Source organism: Pinus tabuliformis, chromosome 8 (genome assembly GCF_031772625.1).
Source record: "Pinus tabuliformis cultivar Carrire ecotype Pingquan chromosome 8, CPIR1, whole genome shotgun sequence".
NCBI lineage: Eukaryota > Viridiplantae > Streptophyta > Pinopsida > Pinales > Pinaceae > Pinus > Pinus tabuliformis.
The window spans coordinates 893,568,859-893,591,434 of NC_142294.1; positions in this window are offsets into that span (position 1 = coordinate 893,568,859).

Genomic DNA, 22,576 nt, shown 5'->3' on the forward strand with positions numbered 1-22,576 from the left:
AGGGGTCAATACCATGGTATTAGCCCACAATATTGAGCAGAGTAATGACTAGTTGATCCCGTCCAAGAATACCACGGGTCCTAAGTAGTTTTGGTCTGAGGTATTGAGAAAGCCCAAAAACTATATAAGGAGGAGAAGATCAAAGGGATAGGGTGCAAGGAATGAATATCTTATGAAGTGTTAGATCAAAAGGAAAATATGCATGTTATGGGTTTCTAATGCTTTTCTTGATCTAGACTAAGTATGCACCTGAGTATTTGATGATGGATGAGATATAATAATGGATCAGGATCATAATGACTTATCATTATGAGATCTGATAATGGATAGGCTAGATCTGAGTGCTAACAAATGTTTTGTGCTATGATATGGGTATATCTGAAGACTGGAATAGCTGTGAAGTTATAAGTTTTTATCTGCAAATCTGTACGCAGGCTCGCCTTGGTGAAGGCACGTTTACACGCTGGTTCGACTCTTCCAAGTAGCATATGCAAAAGAAAAGCTTGTTGTTCAGGGATGACTGATCTATCAGATCAGTGTTGTTGTTTTACTATTGTTTGTCAATGATGTCTTCATTAGAACTGAAAATAAAATTGATTGTATAAGGAGATTGAGTCTGGTTGATTGATTGATTGAGAAAGAAGGGTGATCCTTGTTGCTATCTGTTTAGAAGTCTGTAATATGACAGTAGATCTTTAGAATGTCACTAATCGGTACATTTTGTGGTTCAAAGGTTTTATAGTTTAGTATCTTTAGAGGTATACGAAGGTTGAGCTAAAGGAAGTAGTGTATACACACAGGTTGGCTTCATTGAAGGAGTGTATACATTCTAACACATGCCTTTTAAGGTTACAGTTAGTTTTGGTTGTTGATGCAGTTTTCTGGGTTCAAATTTGTGTACTGGTTAGAATGATCTGCCAATTCCAATTGATTGGTTGAATTTGATTAAGTTTGAATGAATGGTTGATTCAGTTGTGTCAGAGGTTCAATGATTGTTTGATTTGGTATGTCATAGGATTTAGTGGTTGATTGATTTAGTTATGGTTGATTCAGAGATTGATGATTGGGTTTCAATTATGTCAAAGATTGTTGATTGAGTTTCAGTGATTGGTTGATGAAGATGTATGATGGATGTATTGCAATGGTGATTGATTTTGAGCTTCAATGTTACTAATGGGTTCAGTGTGAAAATTTGATGAAACGTGGCCCTCATATTGTAGTGTTGTGTACCAGGAGTATCTAGTTGTAATATTCCTAATTAGCCATGGCTAATTGGAATATTCAATTTTGTTCAATTTTTGCCTTCTATAGTTATTTGTAAATAAAAAAAGTGAGAACGAGGGACATAACTCACTTTTAGAATAAAAAGTCACTTCCTAGTAGCACAACGTTGTGACTTAGAGGGGAGCCAAGGGGGGAAAAGGGGGACGTAGACATGGAGCCCACGCAGACACATGGAGGGACTGCGTAGGAGGGAAGAAACACGTGGCAAGAGAGGAATCACGCAGGAGGAGGTGAGCCTTGGGATTAAGAGAGGCAAAGGCTATAAAGGAGAGAGGAGCCCCCTCATTTGGATCACTCTGGTTATGAGGATTTGTGATAGTCATTTCGACTTAGAGCACGCTGGCTGTTTAGCTAGTCTGCAGCACTGTTTAGTGCATTAAGTGTCTCCGTTCGGAGATCTCACCCTTAGCACCGGGGGACTTCGAGTGCTTGCTCAGGCAAGGTATTTCCATTGGCATTCCAGCAGTAGTTTCATCAGCATTTTAGCAGCAGTTTCATCAGCGTCTTTGAGGAACTGCGTAGAACCCCAAGGGGGTGATTTTCAGGGGTCGGCCATTTCAGAAAAGCTTTCTGGGGTTTTCTAGGTTTCTTGAGTAGAGTCTGATTCCAGAGTTTCAGTATTTTCTAAGGAGGGGAGTAGCCCCAAATCCTCATTCAATTTCCAACAGCAGCAGCAACACGGCATTTTTCCAGCAGCTGGGACGCAAATCAATGTGAGGCCATTCCTTTGTTATTCTGAGTGTATTTCTTCACTTGCCTTGTGCAAGTCAAGGTGTCGTCCTTCTGATCACCTCTGTACTCATTCCTTTACTTAGTATAATAAAATGGCTTAGCATTTCTCACTGCATTTCGTGTGTATCTGTTTATATTTCATATGTTCATTATTGTTGCTGCACTACTATTATATCTCTGTCATTATATCTCTGTGATTTTCTCGGCTACTATACCACTTGTGCGTTTTCCTGGTTGAGATTTTGTTGGGGTTTGAGGAATATTCCGGGTTAGGGATATTACAGTGGTATCAGAGCATAGATCTGGCTCAGCCTGTGGAGCTAGCAATCTATGACACCAGGGAAAAAACCCTATATCTGTTACAGAGGTCAGAGATACAGAGACACTGGGCGTAGGTTGGAGAACACTTACGGAGAGGGAGACTGTGTTCCAGTGGTGGACGCAGAACAGGAGGAGCCTATGGTGGACGTAGAGCAGGAGGATCCGATGGTAGATGATGACGAGAAGAGATTTTCAGATATGCTCCTCAAACCATGCAGGATCTGTCGAGGCAGATTAAGGTAATGGGGCAGAGATTCACGATAGTAGAGGCCAGACAGCATGAGAGCCCACGGGTTTTTTAGGTTGGTGAGGGATCGGGCGCATCCCACCATTTTCTAGAGCAGCGTGATACTGCGCAGCAGGTGGCCTCACATGCCCCTACACGCTCTACCATGCCCACTTTCTTAGGAGCCGACACGGGGGCCGTAGCCCAGCAAGAGGTAGAGCCCAGACATATGGGCCATTATTTTGCAAAGTACCACGCCTATGGGCAGGATTTCAGGGAATCCCTCTCATTCAGAGATTTTGTTCAGCTCCAGCAGAATAGTAGACCCCGCGACCATCACAGAGGGTACCGGAATTACCATGATGGTGACACCCACCGTGCAGCGAGTAGATTCCACTTGCCTACGTTTGATGGTTCATCAAACAGTTCGGCAAAGTCTTGGGTGGAGAAGCTGGATATTTATTTCCAGATTAACCAGATGTCGGAGACAGAGGCCATCAAGGTGGCAACATTGCATTTGGATGCTGAGGCCCAAGATTGGTGGTTTCATGGGATGGTTACACTAGGGCACTCCATAGTGACGACATATGCCGATTTTACCAGGAGACTAATGGAGCGATTTGATCGAAGGGATCCAGAGCAGCATTTTCTTGAGCTGACAAGGCTCAAATAGACAGGGAGCCCAAAGACCTACATTGCAGATTTCTTGAGGGTCTTTGTGATGGTGCCAGACCTATCCACGGCACGGAGGGTATATATGTATGTTGAGGGGTTAGCAGAGCCACTTCGGGGTTTAGTCCGATCCACTAGACCAACCACACTCCAGGATGCTATCAGCAGGACTCGAGACTTACAGGATGTCTTACCCAGGACCCCGACACCTTACCCCCAGAGAGAGACTTTCCAGTCGAAGGGAAGGATGTGAGGATTCCACCTCCAAAGGAGAATCCAGGACGAGTACAGCTTGATGATGATGCTAGGAGGGAGCTGAAGAAGAAGCGGTTGTGCTTCACCTGTCAAGAGCCATGGGCACCAGGACATTGATGTGCTACTGGTAAAGCACATTTTATTGAGGTCTTCTCTAAGAGTAGTGGAGAGGAGGATGACGAGGATGATGTGGAGGTAGGAGATAGCCATGTCGTACAAGGTCCTTTACCACCACCACCGCCAGCAGTAAGTGGTGCATCTTTTGCACCCACCGAAGGGGCCCTTGCAGCATTGCGAGGAGTTCCCAAGTATCTGACACTACGCGTATGAGGGACAATACGTGGCCAGAGAGTATCAGTTTTGGTTGACAGTGGGGCGACCCACAACTTCATCGATGCCCAGATTATTGAGCGGAGAGGTATACAGACAGAGAGCTTCGATGGATTTTTAGTCTTGGTCCCAGGAGATCAAACCATGACGTGTGCTCGTTATGTTCCAGAGCTTTCAGTGACGATGGGCACCTACACATTGGCTGACCACTTCTTCGTGGTCGATATTCCAGACACCAACATGATACTAGGTGTTTAGTGGCTTATCACTCTAGGGAAGGTCACGACAGATTGGAAGACCTTGGAGATGGAGTGGGATGATGAGAAGATAGGGAGGCATGAGAAGATATGGGGACAGCACACATATCCGCCTCAGACTGTTTCAGCTCATCGGATGGAGGCAGTCTTCCGAAAGGGAGACATAGAGTGGGCAGTGGAGCTGTGTGCATCAGAGGCAGGGACTGCAGGGCAGACGGTACACCCAGAGATACAATCTATCCTTGATCGGCATGCCATAGTGTTTGGGGATATTCCACTAGGACAACCACCGGATCGAGGGTTTGAGCACACCATCGAGCTTGAGTAGGGCATACAGGCCGTGATTACCACCCCCTATAGGCACCCCAAGGCCTATCGGGATGAGATTGAGCGGGCTATCCAGGAGTTGTTGGCTCTTGGGCATATCCAACCGAGCACGAGTCCTTTTTCTTCTTCTGTGGTGTTAGTGAAGAAGAAGGACGGTACATTGAGGATGTGCATTGACTACAAGGCCCTGAACAAGAAGACCCTGAAGAACAGGTACCCCATACCTAGGATCGATGAGTTGATGGACGAGTTGAGAGGGGCACATTACTTCTCAAAGATTGATTTGAGATCTGGGTACCATCAAATTCGCGTGAGGGAGAAGGACATTCCCAAGACCGCCTTCAGGTGTCACTATGGGCACTTTGAGATCTTGGTGATGCCTTTTGGGCTAACCAACGCCCCCGCTACATTTCAGTCCTGCATGAATCACATCTTTTGTAGTCACTTGAGGAAGTTTGTGTTGGTATTCTTCGATGATATTCTCATTTACAACAGGACTTGGGAGGAGCATCTCTAGCACATTGAGACAATATTGCGTATCTTACAGGAGTAGCAATTCTATGCCAAACTCTCCAAGTGTGAGTTTGGGTTGACGAAGATGTTGTATCTGGGACACATCATAGGGGTGGACAGAGTGAGGGTCCATGAGGAGAAGATCAGGGCCATCAGAGAATGGCAAGAGCCGAGAAACGTGACGGAACTTCGAGGATTCATTGGCATTTGTACTTACTACTAGAAGTTCGTCAAAGGTTTCTCATAGCTTGTTGCACCCCTGACGGATTTGACTAGGAAGGGAGCTTTCAATTGGTCGGATACAGCGCAGCGAGCCTTTGATAGGCTCAAAGAGGTTATGAGCAGCTGCCCAGTGCTTGCATTGCCAGATTTCACGCAACCATTTGTTTTGGAGTGTGATGCATCGGGAGAGGGGATCGACGCAATATTGATGCAGGGAGGTCACCCTATAGCCTTTGAGAACCGGAAGCTCCTTCCGCACGAGAGGTTGTATTCTATATGACAAGGAGATGCTAGCCATCATGCATGCATTGGCTAAGTACCGGCAGTATTTTGTGGGTAACAGGTTCAGGGTGAGGACTGATCACAACAGCCTTAAGTTCTTTTTGGAACAGAAGTAGCTACAGGAGAGGCAGTAGAAGTGGATCAGTAAGATCCAAGCATATGAATTTGACATTTAGTATGTCAAGGGTAAGAACGACGTGGTAGCAGATGCCCTTTCATGTAGACTAGCCACGTTGTCTCTTATGAGCTTGGATACAGACTAGAGGGCTCGACTCTTAGTAGAGTACTCCAAGGATAGGTTTGCATGTGAGGTCCTGGATGGGCAGGTGGCAGATGACAGGTACAGGGTGGTCGATGAGATCATCTATTACAGGGACCAGATCTTCTTGATTGAGGGATCTCAGCTCAAGAAGGAGATACTCCAGGCATCACATGATTCACCTTTGGCAAGACATCAGGGGTTTACCAAGACCTATAGGGCCATTAGAGAGAGGTTCTCATGGAAGGGCCTCAAGGAAGACGTACTCCAGCACATCCGGGAGTGCGATGTTTTCCAGAGGAACAAGGGAGAGATGAGCCATCCCGCGGGTTTCTTGCAACCTCTTCCCATTCCAGAGGGTAAATGGGAGAGTATTTCAATGGACTTCATCACAGGGTTGCCCATGGTACAGGGCAAGGATTGTATCTTTGTCGTCGTTGATCGACTGACAAAGTACGCACATTTTTTTGCCATATCCGCACACTATACAGCAACAGAGGTGGCCGAGCTATTCTTCAGAGAGATTTTTAGGCTACATGGTCTTCCGAAGACCATCATCAGTGATAGGGACAGCCGTTTCATGGGCGGGTTTTGGCAGGAGCTTTTCTGGTTGGTGGGGACGGAGTTGACACCGAGTACTAGTTATCACCCATAGACGAATGGGCAGACAGAGATAGTTAACAAGTGGCTGGAGGGCTACTTGCGTAACTATGTCAGTGGGTAGCAGCAAGCATGGCTTAAGTGGCTGCATCTAGGGGAGTACTACTACAATACTTCACCTCACATGTCCATTGGTATGTCACCATTCTATGCCTTATATGGGTATCATCCTTTATCTTTTTTTGACATGATGTTTGGTGATAGCAAGGCTCCTAGAGCCAAGATTTGAATCCAAGAGAGTTAGGATATCCTCCGAGCTCTCAAGTATAACATGGCTACAGCGCAGAACCAGCAGAAGTTGTATGCCAACCAGTGTCGAGTGGAGAGACAATTCGAGGTAGGGAACATGGTCTACCTACGATTACAGCCATACTGACAGTCGTCATTGAAGCAGAAGGGGGTTGAGAAGCTCAAGCCCCGCTTTTATGGATCATACAAGGTGATACGCAGGATTGGACAGGTTGCATATGAGTTGGAGCTGCCCCAAGGCAGCAAGATTCATAACATTTTTCATGTATCATGCCTGAAAAAGGCATTGGGGGAGCAGGTGACAGTGACAGATGAGCTACCACCCATGGATGATGAGGGGCATTTGGTATTGCAGCCGGAGGCTATCATTGATACCAGGGAGAGGCAACTGCGGAGTAGGATGGTCCGGGAATTCTTGGTGAGGTGGAAGAATTTGTCGGATGAGGATGCCACTTGGGAGAGTGAGAAGATCTTGCAGCATCCATCACTTTAGTTGCTTGAGGACAAGCAACAATTTGCCGGGGGAGACTGTAATATTCCTAATTAGCCATGGCTAACTGGAATATTTGATTTTATTCAATTTTTGCCTTCTATAGTTATTTGTAAATAAAAAAACTAAGGACGAGGTACATAACTCACTTTTAGAATAAAAAGTCACTTCCTAGTAGCACAACGTTGTGACTTAGAGGGGAGCCAAGGGGGCCAAAGGGGGATGCAGACATGGAGCCCACGCAGACACATGGAGGGACTGTCCAGGAGGGAAGAAACACGTGGCAAGAGAGGAATCATACAGGAGGAGGTGCGCCTTGGGATTGAGAGAGGAAAAGGCTATAAAGGAGAGAGGAGCCCCCTCATTTGGATCATTCTGGTTATGAGCATTTTTTATAGTCATTTCGACTTAGAGCACGCTGGCTGTTTAGCTAGTCTGCAACACTGTTTAGTGCATTGAGTGTCTCCGTTCGAAGATCTCACCCTTAGCCCGGGGGGACTTCGAGTGCCTGCTCGGGAAAGGTATTTCCATTGGAATTCTAGCAGTAGTTTCATCAGCATTTCAGCAGCAGTTTCATCAGCGTCTTTGAGGAACTGCGCAGAACCCCAAGGGGGTGATTTTCGAGGGTCGGCCATTTCAGAAAAGCTTTCTGGGGTTTTATGGGTTTCTTGAGTAGAGTCTGATTCCAGAGTTTCAGCCTTTTTCGAGGAGGGGGGTAGCCCCAAATCCTCATTCGATTTCCAATAGCAGCAGCAGCACGGCAGTTTTCCAGCAGCTGGGACGCAGATCAATGTGAGGCCATTCCTTTGTTATTCTGAGTTTATTTCTTCACTTGCCTTGTGCAAGTAGAAGTGTCGTCCTTCTTATCACCTTTGTACTCATTCATTTACTTAGTATAATAAAATGGCTTAGCATTTCTCGTTGCATTTCATGTGTATCTGTTTATATTTCATATGTTCACTATTGTTGCTACACTACTATTATATCACTGTCATTATATCTCTGTGATTTTCTCGGCTACTATACCACTTGTGTGTTTTCCTGGTTGAGATTTTACTGGGGTTTGAGGAATATTCCGAGTTAGGGATATTACACCAGTCTGAAAATTCGTGAAACATGGTCCCTAGAGGATGCTGAAGGTTGGAGCCTTCAGTGAGGAAGTTGAAGCTTCCTGCTAGTAGTGGTTGGTGATTTGATCAGGGGGTTGGAGCTCCCTTCTAGTTGCAACTGGAAAACGAGTGAAGGTTTTAGCCTTCTGTAAGTTGGCGCCTACATACTAGTAAACATATCAGCTAGTACAAGAGCTAAGGGGTTGTAGCTCCCTTCTAGTATAAGCTGGAGAAAGAGAGAAGGTTGTAGCCTTCTTCAGGTGGATGTCTGCGTACTGGTATGAGTCTGCACCAGTGCAAGATTGTAAACATATTATTCTTTATATTAAAAGAAGACAGAGACAACAGTAGGAGGTGGTTTTTCTCCCGCATTGGGTTTCCACCTTAAATCTTGGTGTTCATGTATGTTGTTTATGTGTGATGCTTTATTTTGTTATTACTGCACATGGTTATTGTTTAATGTTTAATAAAGTATTGATGCACTGATTAAAGATCAACATATGATGAATTAACTTAATCATAATTTCACTAGATATACGTTGGTTGCCTTAAGAACAGTTGCGTGCACATGCGAGTTCACTTCAGTGAAGTAGCGTATATAAATATGATTATGGAAATGAAAAAGTTATTGATTTGTAAATATTGATTCAACCCCCACACCCCCCCCCAACCCCCCTCTCAGTATTATTCCCAACAACATTCAATATCATCAAGCAACTATACATAAGAAAATCCCAACAATTAATCACTATAGAGTAGTAAAAATAATAATGAGACAAGAGGCACAGAAAATTAGGCCAGTGGCCAAGGCAAAGCCCACAAGGGGAAAACCCATAAATATTTCCTTATGATGGAGAGAGAGAGTCAATTTTCATCAATTCATCCAAAAAATACAACATCAAAATAATTGCTAACTAGAAATAAAAGACCTCCCACAAGTGCCAAGCCACATCCTTCTTCATCATTATGTTTTTCATCCTTTTCCTCCTTCTAACTTCGCTGGAATAGAGATAAGACTTGAGATGATTAGATGTACAAATGAGAGGGAGAGCTCTCATATATATAGTCTTCAAAGGGGGTCAAATAGGTTCCTCCAAGGGGCCAGGCCAACTTGATCAAGCGGGTCGACTTAACACTTGTGGGGTTATTAATTTAAATTTAATTTTTCCTTTTTCCCTTTCTTGATGAAAATACCGACCATGGCTACAATGTTTCCAACACTCCCTTTTAGCTATTTTTCATTCTTTCTCAAATCAATCTCCCTGACCAATCCATAGGTCTCTCAACCACTGCCGAAGGAAGAGATCAGATGTACAAGTCTCATCATAAGGAAAGATACATAACATCAAACAAATCCCATCAATCAATATCGTTCATAAGGCCAAACTCCCCAACCATAAGTAATGGTTTATTAGTTAAGCACAATGACCCAAGAGAGTACACATGGTCCATCTCCTTGACCATAAGCAAGGTCTCTTGGTCCATGACCCAAGGGAGGGAACTCATCCTTCCCAACCAAACTCATTGGCCTCTTAGTCATTGACCTAAGGAAGGGAACTCAAGATCAATCTCCCCGACCAATTCATAGATCTCTTAGAAATTGCCTAAGGGAGAATCACAAAATCAGTGTCCCCAACCAAACTCATTGGTCTCTTAGTCAATTGACCTAAGGGATCACTTCATGCCTTAGAACCAAGTTCCACAATTATATTCACTGGCCTCTCGGTCAACGGATCTAAGGGAGTGATTCTTCCTAGCCATAATCTTTGGTCTCTCATATAACCCAATGAAGATTGATGATGCTATACAATCAATTCTCCCTCTCCAAGAGGGATTCTCAACCATCATAGGTTTCTCACATAAGAACTTCAACAACCTACTCAAAAACAAAAAAGTATACAATGGTCGAATCCAGCATACAACAATAGGCTAAACAACCAACTATTTATTCAGCTTCAGTCATTGCTTCTCATGGGATCAAACATCATAATATGCAACAGATAGTTCAACGAGCCAATCAGAGAATCAACTAAGTCAGTAACAAAGTCTTTGCAACTTCTTCAAATTTTTCATCATGGAGATGTCCATGGACTTGCAGTCTGTTATGCCAATCCATAACAAGAATTTCATTAGGCTCATGCCTTTATGAAAACAAATCCCTCTTACACTAGACACAAAAATCATCATCCCTTATCAAAAACTTATCAACACATAGAAAAATAATCACGGGCTGAGCTTCAACAGATTTAGATGAACACTGCTCTTCAAAAACTCCTAGCCATTTTCATCTTGGAAGTCATAACAAACTTGTTTTGTTCATAAATCAAAACAAGCTTCAATCAAGTTGATCTAATATTCTCCCCCTGATTCCAAAGCTCATCCAATCATGAGTCTTCTTGTCACTTTGTTCTTCCATCAATTTCCATAACCTTGGAAAGCTACATCATGTACTTTCCATCCTTATTAGGAGGCAAGGAAGAAAAAATACAGCCAAGGAAGATATACAAGGACAAGAAGAACAACACATTAGTAATTATTTAAAGAAAGATACATGATACTTATCTATTGAGAACATGTCAACTCCCTCTTAATCTTAGCCTTGTTTTATCCAAGTTGTAAATCAACCTCATCATCAAGATGTCATTTCTTCTAGGAGCTAGGGTTTCTATTTTTAAGCAGGAGCAATTAATCCATAAGCCCTTGGCTTTCATCTCCAACCATTTTTGTCTAGATAGGTTAGCAATGTTTAGCTAGGGTTTTGTCTCCAAACCCTAATAATTCTTTAATTTTAGTCTAGGGTTTACAAAGCCACTTATCCTTTCATTCTTTACCAACTTCATCAAGACAAACATGGCTTGAAGAGAGACAAGTAACATCTATAGATTTTTACCAGACCTTTTTGTTCAATATTTGAAGTTCCAAAGAAGTGTACTGACCCTATTTTTTGCATACTTGCAACTTGTTTGACTTTTCATGATTGAGATATTGAACCACCCATCATTGTTTGATTTCTCTAAAGGCCAAAATACTCAAAGGGAGATCATTAGTGAAACTTCAATAATTATTACAATAATCTCTTATCATATTCTTGAAGACTTATAGAGGAGCATGGATTTCAAAAATATATAATAGACTTTCCAGGTGACATGGTCTTTGATCCTAGGACTTATAAGCGTCGACTTATTTGCCTCCAGATCAATCAGGTCGGCCTTTTTCAGTGTGATTTGTCCTTCTTTTATGTAAGGATAGAGATTCTTTTAGGCTAACATCAGCTTGAGAATTTGGTTCCTCTTATAATAGAGATTCAGAGAAGACAAGCATAACTTGGATCCTCCATAGACTTTCATTCTTTTGTGCCATAGATTTTGAGAACATTATAGAGATTGGGTTGCTTCTCAGTGATGGTATACAACAAAGATGATCTTGAACTTGTGTGTCATTAGATAGATCAAATGACACAATTCAGATGTCTTATATTTTATATTAGGTCAAGGAGCTTGGATTACCATACCACAAAGATGAGGCTCAGTATTAGCTCAGAGAGAAGGCTCATATTTCTTCAAACTTCATACTAGTACACAGACTTCGGATTTTCATAGTTCGAATCATCTAACACTTGATTATAACTCAGATTCCATGAAGCTTCAATTCCAGAGATGAGACTTTTTCTTGAACATCATAAATATAATGAGCTCGGACTACTTGATATACCACAGATTTATGCACAAAATTGTGCTTAGAACCTCGGCCTATAAAAGGTCTTTTGTTAAAATTGATCTTGAATAGGCCTCATTTTTCTCAGAGATTTGTACTGGTATGCTTCCAAGGAATTATACTAACTCGGACTTGTCTCAAACTTGTTATAGTTCCATTGTAATGGAAAATTCAGTCTACTACTTGGACCATAGAGGATTAGATACAGAGGAGGAGGATTAGACTATTTTAGAGAAATGGGCTTATTATCATCATATTCATGCATCTTCTTTAGAGCTTGGATCATCATCTCGCACTTGCAAAAATAACAATAGAGAGTCGAATGACAACACTTACCTCAAAGATTTTAGATGCTTTACCATAGAGAGAGCTTAGATGCCTTATATTCAACATAATTTTTTCGCTCCTTCTTCCACAAAGTGATGTCATGGACTTGCGCTTCCACATAGAATAAGTGCCTCTATCTTGCATGTAAAATAGAGATAGTTTGGATCATAATTCAATAAACAGAGGTAGATTGGATCCAAATGCTGCTCTTCAATATTTTCTTTGAGGTAACTTAACCCTCACCACAGAGTCGGAGATAATATTAAACCCTTCAAAAGAATGAGGGAGCTCAGACCTATTACACACCAAAAGTGGGTGACCCCATAGGAGAATTTTTCTCCTAGAGATCTCTTCATTTGACAACTAACAACCCCTATCAACCACCGATGTAGCCAATGTATTGTTCCATTTGATCTCCGCTCATATGTACCATTTGATCTACACTCCCTGAATCAGTCATATGTCCCCCCGTCCATTTGTCAAGAGCGTATGTTCTAAGATGGGCAATCCAACCTGGAAGGTTTATTGTTCATTGTGTAATTGGGTGCTTATGCTTTTTTTCCCTTTGGCCTATTGGGCATGGATTATTGGGTGAATTGGAAGAAGGAATGGTTTTGACAGGGGTCTTGTTGCCTTACCTTAAATGGGGGGTTAATCCTCAACCCTAGTCTTGTGGGATCTCCCCTATTGGCCCATGGCTTCAAGAAGGGAACTACTTGGGAAACCATGATTTTGGTAGCGTGGTCTCATTTTCCTATTTCACATTTTTCACTCCCCTCCGCATATTACAATCTTTATTTCATCATCTTCCCTCTCTAGGTCCACATGACCACTGGGTCCACAAGGCACTGACACACCCCCTCCCCTTGTCCACATATCTAGGTCGAGCCTAGAAATGTTGCCCCAAAGGTTGATACAACTAAAAGGAAGTTAAAAGCATATCATGGTCACAAGCAAAAAGCAAAAGAAAAGAATATTATAAAATGCAAAGGATTATTGGGACATTAAAATAATGTGTGGCCAAAATCCAAACATGGGCTCTACCCCTTATCATTATGGTAATCACCTTGGTTCCTAGGGCCCCATGAGTGGCCCCACATCATTAAGGAACCCATGCACGTCCCAACCCCCGATGGGCATTGAACTGTACCACCTTAAGAGGGTAATAGTTGTTGCATATCGCTCACAACATGCTCTTCTTTCCTAGAGCCTTGCGTTGTCATACAAAGAAAAATCATAAAAAGGAAAAAGAAAAATAATGAAGGGTGGGAAAACAAAGGCTGGGGTAGCTCATGTATCCATGTTTTCTCCCTCCGACATCTGTATTCCCAAATCTGTTGACATTCCTCATCATTGCCACCCTTGTACCAATGGAATTTGGCCTTGAGACCCCTGTGTCCCCATCCATCTCAATCATTATTCACATGACTCCCATCACTTGAAGGATGTACCTTAGACCTGTCTTTCCCCTTAGGGGCTGGGAACACCTAATAGGGACATTTATTAACCACTCCTACCTAGGGAGGTAACCCTACTTTGAGCTCAAAGCCCCAACTTTAGAGGGGAAACTCCATATGAAGTCTCATTGTGCCCTTGATAGACAAGCTTGTTTCACTTGGATGCACTAATGAATTATCGTACCTGGAGGTAAGGAGGTGCATTAGACATTATATATAATTGACAGGTTATAGTTCCTAGGCAGTGGTCAAATGGATACATGTGGAGGTTTGGTCCCCCAAAACCCCGTCGTCCAATCTCGGGCAAGACTATGTACACCTGAGAGCTACTCCAGGTGTGATTTCTTCAATTGAAAAAAAATTAATTGGCAAGTGGTTTCATCATGGACTGGGCAACTTAATTTGGATCATATTAATACTCCCAACGAAAGCGTTGAGAGCCATGGGACTACATCATGTGTTAGAGCATCATTTCATGCCATGGGCACCTTTAGCACCCTCAACAGTTTTTTCACTGCCGCACTTATTTGCAAGATGATGCACTTGGACCAGTGTGCCCCGACCGGCTTAGCATATTATGGAAATTAATCCAAGGCCCAAAGGAGGTTGGTCTCACCCTTGAGACATGGGAGGGAAGGCACCTTCATCAGAGCCCTTATTTGGAGAATTATACAGGCTATTCTATCATCAAGGGACCCATGAGACCAACATTTGTGCCCCAAACTCACTTTGGGGTTGCACATGATGACTTGCATAGAGACTAAGGGGCCATCCCCTTGTTTGAGATTTATAGACCCCTCTCTCACTGATGCAGGAGCATTTAGACCTAGTCAGCAATGTGATGGTATGATCACACGTTGTGGCTAACAAAGGGTTGGAAGGAAAGAGATTAATTAATTTTATTAATTTAAATGTATGAGAGTGTTTTATTTGTTTTCGAAATCTAAGCAGAAAAGGGTATAAGTAGTTGATTGATCCTCCCTACATGGAGATCAGGGCAAGCAGTTAGATTATCTGGTTTGAATAGTATATGAGGGATTTGAAAGCTTATATTAGCATTTGTTTGAGAAAAGAGTGGAGTGAAGAGATTCTTTAGGGAAGAATGAGAGATTTCTGGATCTGAACTAAAGGGGTTCATGAATCCGCATTTTGTATAGATTGTGATCTTTTGGAATGAGTGAGGGGGTTAGGTTGAGATGGAAATATAGGATGGATGAGCGAGGCAGAACTGAAACAGACGAGTGTGATTGTTTCTTCTATAAAGATTTATCAATATGAATATAGTGTGGGTTGTGTATTTCTTTGTGTAATTTAATATTATGTGTTTTTAACTTTTAGTCTTTGGATTGAGGATCTGAGAATTACTGTGTTTTTTTATGCTCAGAATATAGGATAAGAGTCTATGTTCTATATATAACACAGAAAACTGGTTGATGTGGATTATCCCTACCAGATTAGCAGACAGAGATTGAATGAAGAAATGAATCATCATTGATCATAGGTTTGATCAATGATGATCTGTTTGTGAGAAGATTGTAAGTGTTCTCTAATGAATGTGCATGCGGTTTAATACAGGAAACAAACCCGAAACATCAAAAGACTGAGTTGACTGATAATTTGTGAAGAAACCCCAAAATAATTCAGGACTGTCCATTGGCTGGCAGATCCGACGGTGATCAGCGATTGTGGGGGGTAGGAGTGTATGGATTTCTTGATCGTGGCTGAAGCCCCGCACTCGCTCCTAGCCGTCGATCTCATATTCAAACTCTTAGGTCACAGTCGATTGCGGGGGTTAAGCCCATTTTTAAACCATGCGCTAGTTGAAGTCTTGCAAACCATAGATTCGATGGCCTCTCATATCCAACGGATATCGCATCATAGAGTGATCGAACTTTAATTTCAAAAATGGACCCGAAAATCTATACATCAAGGATTTATATTCCTTATCGGCTCCTTAAGGTTGGTTAAAGTCGGTGGAAAATTCGAACCCGATATGTTATCAACGCAGGTTAAATCTATTTGAGATCCGGTCGGATGCGGTCGAAGTGGGACGGGGCTCATTGATAGGTTATGTCTTTGTTTTTCATTGATCTGGTGTATAGTCATGTTTTCTATTGTTTTAGGTTCTGATAATTTGATGGGGGTTTATTAAGTTAGGTGAACAGGTATTTAATTAGTTTTAATTCTGAATTTATGAAAGGGTGTAACCTTGCTTCACTTTGGAGGTTATGTGGGCATAACTCATAGGTCCACATGGGATTTTTAAAGGATGTCAGTTACCTGGCATCACTCACATTTTGGTAGGAGGACTCAACGTGGCCCTAAAATTACCCTACATCAACATGATGTCATCAATTCGGCTAGCATTCGAATGGCTAATTTATAATTTATAAAAGCTACTTGGTTGACTTGTGACCAAGGCTTGTATTTTGCACATTTTTAATGTTAGGAGACCTTAGGCTAATGATTTGACCTCTAAGGTATCATATAAATAGAACTCACTTTCATTTGTCATAGTTCATCACACTTGGATTCTTTCTCTTGTAAAGAACTCACACTTTTATTTGGAGCTATTGGAGACTCTTTTGATGCATTTTGATGTGTGGAAGATAATTCTCATTTCTTCTTTGGAGCTTATTCTTGAATAATGGATGGATATATTGCATGTCTCTTGTAAGTGCTTAATATTGATGAATTTTTTCTTTGAAAATTGTTTAATGTATGGAATTGTTGCTCTAGAATATGCAAATTTGTGCACTAATTGTTGAAGATTAAGTTTGGAAAGATTTCCTAGTAGAATGTTGCATATGTTATTCAATGCAAGGCATGTGATGATTGTTCCTAGTGAATGAATGTCTTTGATTTTTCATGAAACTCCATTATATCTTGAAGAAGGTAAATGTTTGAAGTTGGTAACTAGGGTATTGATTTTGATCCTCCTTAGAAGATGTTTTATCTTATCTTAAGCATCTTAAGACTCCATTGCCCAAATGACTAGGCATTATTCCAAGGATTTTCGTGATCAAACTCCTCTTTCTCCATATTTTCTCCTCCTAAACTTCGGTCCCCTAAAGGTAGGGTGAAAATCTAGGGCTTGCAAGGAAACTTTAAGGAGGTGATTTTTTGGGAATTCAAGGGCCCAAGCATTAAGGTCAGGGTCTAGGCTACCTATGCTCCAAGTTTGTTGGGCATCTGCCTGAGTTTCATCCATAAAATCTCTTGCCCTAGGTGCTACCCCAAGAAGGAAAACCTAGGTATTTCTCTCTCACCTTGGGGACTTCTTTGAGGGTTGTATGAGCTTAGTATTCATTGGAATAAATCATAAGAAGCCCTTTATTCTCTCAGGCCTTGACCTTGTGAATTCCTATTACCATCGAGAAACCTCAAAATCCTAGGTCGTGTGCCTTTTTTTCTAGGGTTTTTCTTAGAGAGCAGTACGCTTCTTTGAAGCCTCGTACCTTTATTGAGCCTCTCCTTAAATGATCTCTAGGTCCATCACCTTAAACATTCAAACCTAGAATATCTATTATAGGTGACCACAATCATATTGAGACTCCTCCCATTGGTGAAAGTCCATAAAGAGCAGGGGACCTTGGTTGTGGTGACAATGGGCCATTATCACATTGTTGTCACTAGGTCTAGTAGTTGTTATCTATGTTTTCCCTCCTAGGGCCCTACTAGATTTTGTGGTAACAAGACCATCATCATTTAAATCAGATCATCAATATAGGTCTTTGCACATGAATTTTCCATAGAGTTTAACTAGCATTTGTTCCATAGACCTTGGTGTCATTCACTTCAGGATTGGATTAGAGATGGCTCAACTTCATTAAGATTCTTGGCCTCACTTATAGATCTTCACGGCCCTACAATAGGGTTACCTCATCTTGTCACACACTATGATAACACACTTTCCAACCTCTGAAATTACCTCACATCTCCTTGAGGCAACTTGGCCTTAACTCGGCCTTGTATCCCAACCTCAACAAGGGTATCGACCCTCTTCTTCACACTCCATTTCCACTTCGGCCTGGTCACAGATTCATCTCAGAACTTAGAATAGAACATATTCCTAGAACTTTCCACGAACAAACCTTTAAATCAACTCGACCAACTAGATCTCAAAAATGTCCTTAATTTGGCTCCTTTCAAACTACTCGAATGCCATGTTAATTTTTCTAGAGTACCATAATCTAGAACAATTTTCTTCAATGATAACTACTTCCAATGATTTATTAGCATCAATTATATATAAAATTCAATATCATCAAGCGGTTATACATAATAAAATTTCAGCCATGAATCACAGAAGAGCAGTAGAAATAACAATGAGACAAGAGACACAGAAAATTAGGCCAACAGCCAGGGAAAAACCACAAGGGTAAAACCCATAAATCTTTCCTTATGAGAGAGAAAGTCAATGTTCATAAATCCATCCAAAAAATACAACATCAAAATAATAGCTAACCAAAAATAACAAACCCCCCACAAGTGCCAAGCCACATTCATCTTCATCCTTTTCCTCCGTCTAACTTCGCTAAAACAGAGATAAGACTTGAGATGATTTGATTTACAAATGAGAGGGAGATCTCTCATATATATAGTCTTCAAATGGGGTCAAATAGGTGCCTCCAAGGGGCCAGGCCAACATGATCAAGGGGGCTTACTTGACACTTGTAGGGTTATTAATTTAAATTTAATTTTTCCTTTTTCCCTTTCTTGATGAAAACACCGACCATAGATACAATATTTCCAACATAATATTGGCCATAATGGACTAAATGCAAGAAATAGGGCTAATATTGAAGGAAGCAGTAGCCACCACCCCAACGTTGTTCCTAAAACAAGTCATAGGACAACAAGCAGGAGGAGTCACAAACCATTGCTTCCTCAATTGTTGAATCATCAACAGACAACCATTCAAGAAACAATAGAGCTAAATAGACTCTTTTATGACTATTTTTAGGAGTATGTAACACTAGAAGAGAACACTCTAGCAACCCTAACTTTCTGGGTGTATAGCAATATCAGGTTCCAGAATAGACCCAAGGAACAACAAAATTCTCATTTTATGTGCAAAGTTAGTAAACTTTCTCTTCCCTCATTTGATGGATCATCTAAATGTTCAACAAGGGCTTGGGTGCAAAAATTGGACACCTACTTCAGAGTCAACCCTATGTTAGAAGCAGATGCCATCCAATTCGCAACACTACACCTAGGAGATGCACATGATTATTGGTATCATGAATTGGTAACTTCGGGACATGCAAACATCACTTCTTATGAATACTTTACACAAAGGTTGATAGATAGATTTTATCAGAAGAACTCAGAAATACACTTCAGAGAATTGCCACAACTCAAACAAATTGGATCACATGAACAATTTATTGCAGAATTTGAACGAATAGCAGTCATGGTGATAGACATATCAGCAGAACAATTAGTCATGCTTGTTATAGAGGCATTATCTGAACCCCTACATGGTTGGTTCAAGGCGTTCAATCCTGCAACCCTTCAAATTGCCATTAAGAAGACTAGAGACATGGGAAATGCAACAATAAAATCTAAGGCTCCATCCAAGCCTCTCATCCCTCAGAAAGATAAGGATAAGAAACCCTTTCAAAGGGATTGGCCTGAATGAGATAAATTGCATGAGGAAACCCGAATCGAACTAAGACGAAAGAAGCTTTGTTTCACGTGCAAGGAACCATGGGAACCAAAACACCATTGTTTAGGCAAAGGAAAGATCCACTACATCAAAGTGGTCTCTGATGATGAGGACAAAGAAGGAGAACCCACACCAAAAGATAAGCCTAGTAGACTAGGGCAAGAACAACCCCATGAGGAAGCTAAAACAGAAGATAAGCCACGTGAAAAAAAAAGAAGATTTGACTACAAGTTAAGATTGAGACTCTATCAGGAACACCCAGGTACTACACCTTCATGGTCAAGGGAGTCGTCAAAGGACAATGTATCACAACTTTGATTAATGGGGGAGATACACACAACTTCATTGATGCAACATTAGTAGCAAAGAGAGGGTTTCACATAGAAGAATTCAAAGGCCTTGATGTGATAGCAGCGGATGGGTACAACTTGGATTGTACATGGATGATTCAAGCTTTGAGTGTAACACTTGGTAATTATACTTTCACTAGTGACTTTTACATGATAGATCTTGCATATATTAATATGGTATTGGGGGTTCAATGGTTGTATTTGTTGTGAAAACATACTATGGATTACTACGCATTTGAAATGGTATTTAAAGCACCAAATGGAAGTAAGGTAGCTTTGAGAGCTATGGCAAACAATGGCCCACAAGTCATTCCCCCTGAAGAATGGAGGCCATATTTTGGCATGGATACTGTAACGAACAAAGTTCGTATATGCAGTAAAATACTCAAAATATCTGGTATATGTAAATATCCATTATAAGACAATATACTATATAAGAATTGTTGAATGTACAGAGATGATTACAATTTAGGGTGAGGACATGCTTATATACTTAGGCAGGTATCTCTTCACAAAAGTTCATGTCTTTAGAGACATGCCTATTCATTACTAAGTTATTATTCATTATTACTATTATTTTTGTATATTTTATTCATAACAGTGCCTTCCTCTTCAAAATGATTTGTCCCCAAAGCTTAATGTTGACAAGGCGTGTCATTTGTCCCTTTATCTTGAGATGTATTTGTATGTTTTGTATTTTGAGTTGTCATCTTTGTTAATACATGATGATAGTACCTTTCGAGTGATAAGTAAAATTGTCGAAATAAGAAGGGATTTGACCATCCTAGATCAATATTCTATGGAAACTTGCAGCTATTGGAAACTTATGATGAATTCTTATCACCAGATTGAATTGTGCAAAATTCAGCGTTCTTTGGAACATAAGTTTGTTGCTTATGTTTTGAGTGATTTAGATTCGTAGATTGATTGAGTTGTCTATTCTTGTGATTCAGAAGTAGATATGAAGTTCTTCCTGTTTGACCCAATGTGGAAAAATTCGACCTCAGGAATAAATCGACAAGGGTCCAAAATTTGAGAAAGTCATTAAATTCGGGAGGTTTTTTGAAAAATCGGCAAAAACTCTGTAAAATTTTAAAAAATACAAAAATATTCATTTTTTAAAAAACTTTTTAGCATCTAAAGTATCCACAACATAAAATAAATGCATTTCCTCGTAAACATGAAAAGAAAGCTAATATATAATATGTATATGAATTCTAGTGCTACATCACATATCAAAATAGTGAATCAAGTCCTAAATCTTGAGTTTTGACTCAATCTCAACTCTCAAGAGTCAAAATATCAACAAAAAATATAATAAATGTATATCATGAGTCATCTACATGTCATAAAGTAGTCAGTCATTGAGATCCTTTGCCCCTTTTACAGGAATAGGGAATGGCTTTGTCTTTTTCTCTAGAGGAAGGAGGCCCTTCCCCTGGGGCTACAAATGGAATCTATCGTCTTCTAGAAGAAAAAAAAAGAGGTTGCCTTTGTCCTCTACCGCTACCCATCCTAGATGGTGTCACCTCCTCCTCCTTCTGCTCCTCCCACTCTTCCTCTTGACCCTGCTCCTTCTCCTCCTCTACCTTTGGCTCTCCCTCCCCTGCAACTTCTACCTCCTCTGCCTCTAGTGCCTCTGGATACACATCTAACAAATCAGGGATCGATTCCATGAGCACTTGAATGACAATCTTTTGGAGATGGGGTACTCTACCACCATCGCTTGTCCACCAAGCATCTACAAGTTAAAAAATAATAATAAAATAAATTTAAAAATAAAATAAATTAATTAAAATTAAAACATTGAGATTCTAAACTTGAAGCAAATTATGAAGATACATGAATTATGGAAGTTGAAGGTTGAAACAAACTCAAGCTTACCTACAATTTTGGTCGTCCTATTCTTAATAGCCATGGTAAAACCAAATGTGCCACCTTCCATCCTATATATCTCCATTTCTTTAGAAATTTCTTCACGTTCTTGCTCAGATGCCACCATCCTCTCAACACAAGTGAGGAATCCATCCATCACCTCGGCATCAAATCTGAAACCACAGGAGTAAGAAAATGCAGGGTTGAGGTAGATACCTACAGCATGAATGGGGCGATGGAGGGTATTGTTCCATCGATCATCAATCACTCTCCATACCAATTGTTGTTTCTCTAACCCCTCGTCTTCCTTATCTTCATAATAGGCATGAATGGCTTCTTTGGCCATATCCATGGCCTCATACAAGTAGCCCATTGTGGGCTTGTCTCCATCAACCAACCAAAGAAACCTTATGAAAGGTTCTGAAATGGCACACACTTCCCCTGCTCCTTTCCAAACGCTCTTATCATATGAAATTAGTCTGCATATGCCCTTTCCCTCTGGTTTGTGGCTAATAGATAAACCACACCAATCTTGTGAAAGAAACATGCTCTTCACATCCCACATAGAATTCAACAAAGACTGAAGATATATGAAAGTAGTGGCAAATCGTGTAATGGTAGGACGTGCCAACTCTTTGTTGTTGGTGAATCTTCTCATCAAGCTAAGCACAAATGCATGATTATATATAAATTTTGTTATGCTCTTGGATGATTCAACAATATCCCTCACAAGAGGGATCATACCTATATCCTCCAACATCAATTCAATACAATGAGTAGCACAAGGTGTCCAAAACAAGTTAGGACACCTCTCCATAAGAAACTTGCCAGCAACAACATACTTTGCAGTGTTTTCCGTTATGACTTGGACAACATTTTGTGGACCTACTTCATGAATGAAGATGTCCAACAACTCACATAATAAATGTGCATCTTTAATGTGTGCAGATGCATCAACAACTTTCATAAACATTTTCGCCTTGGGACAACTAAC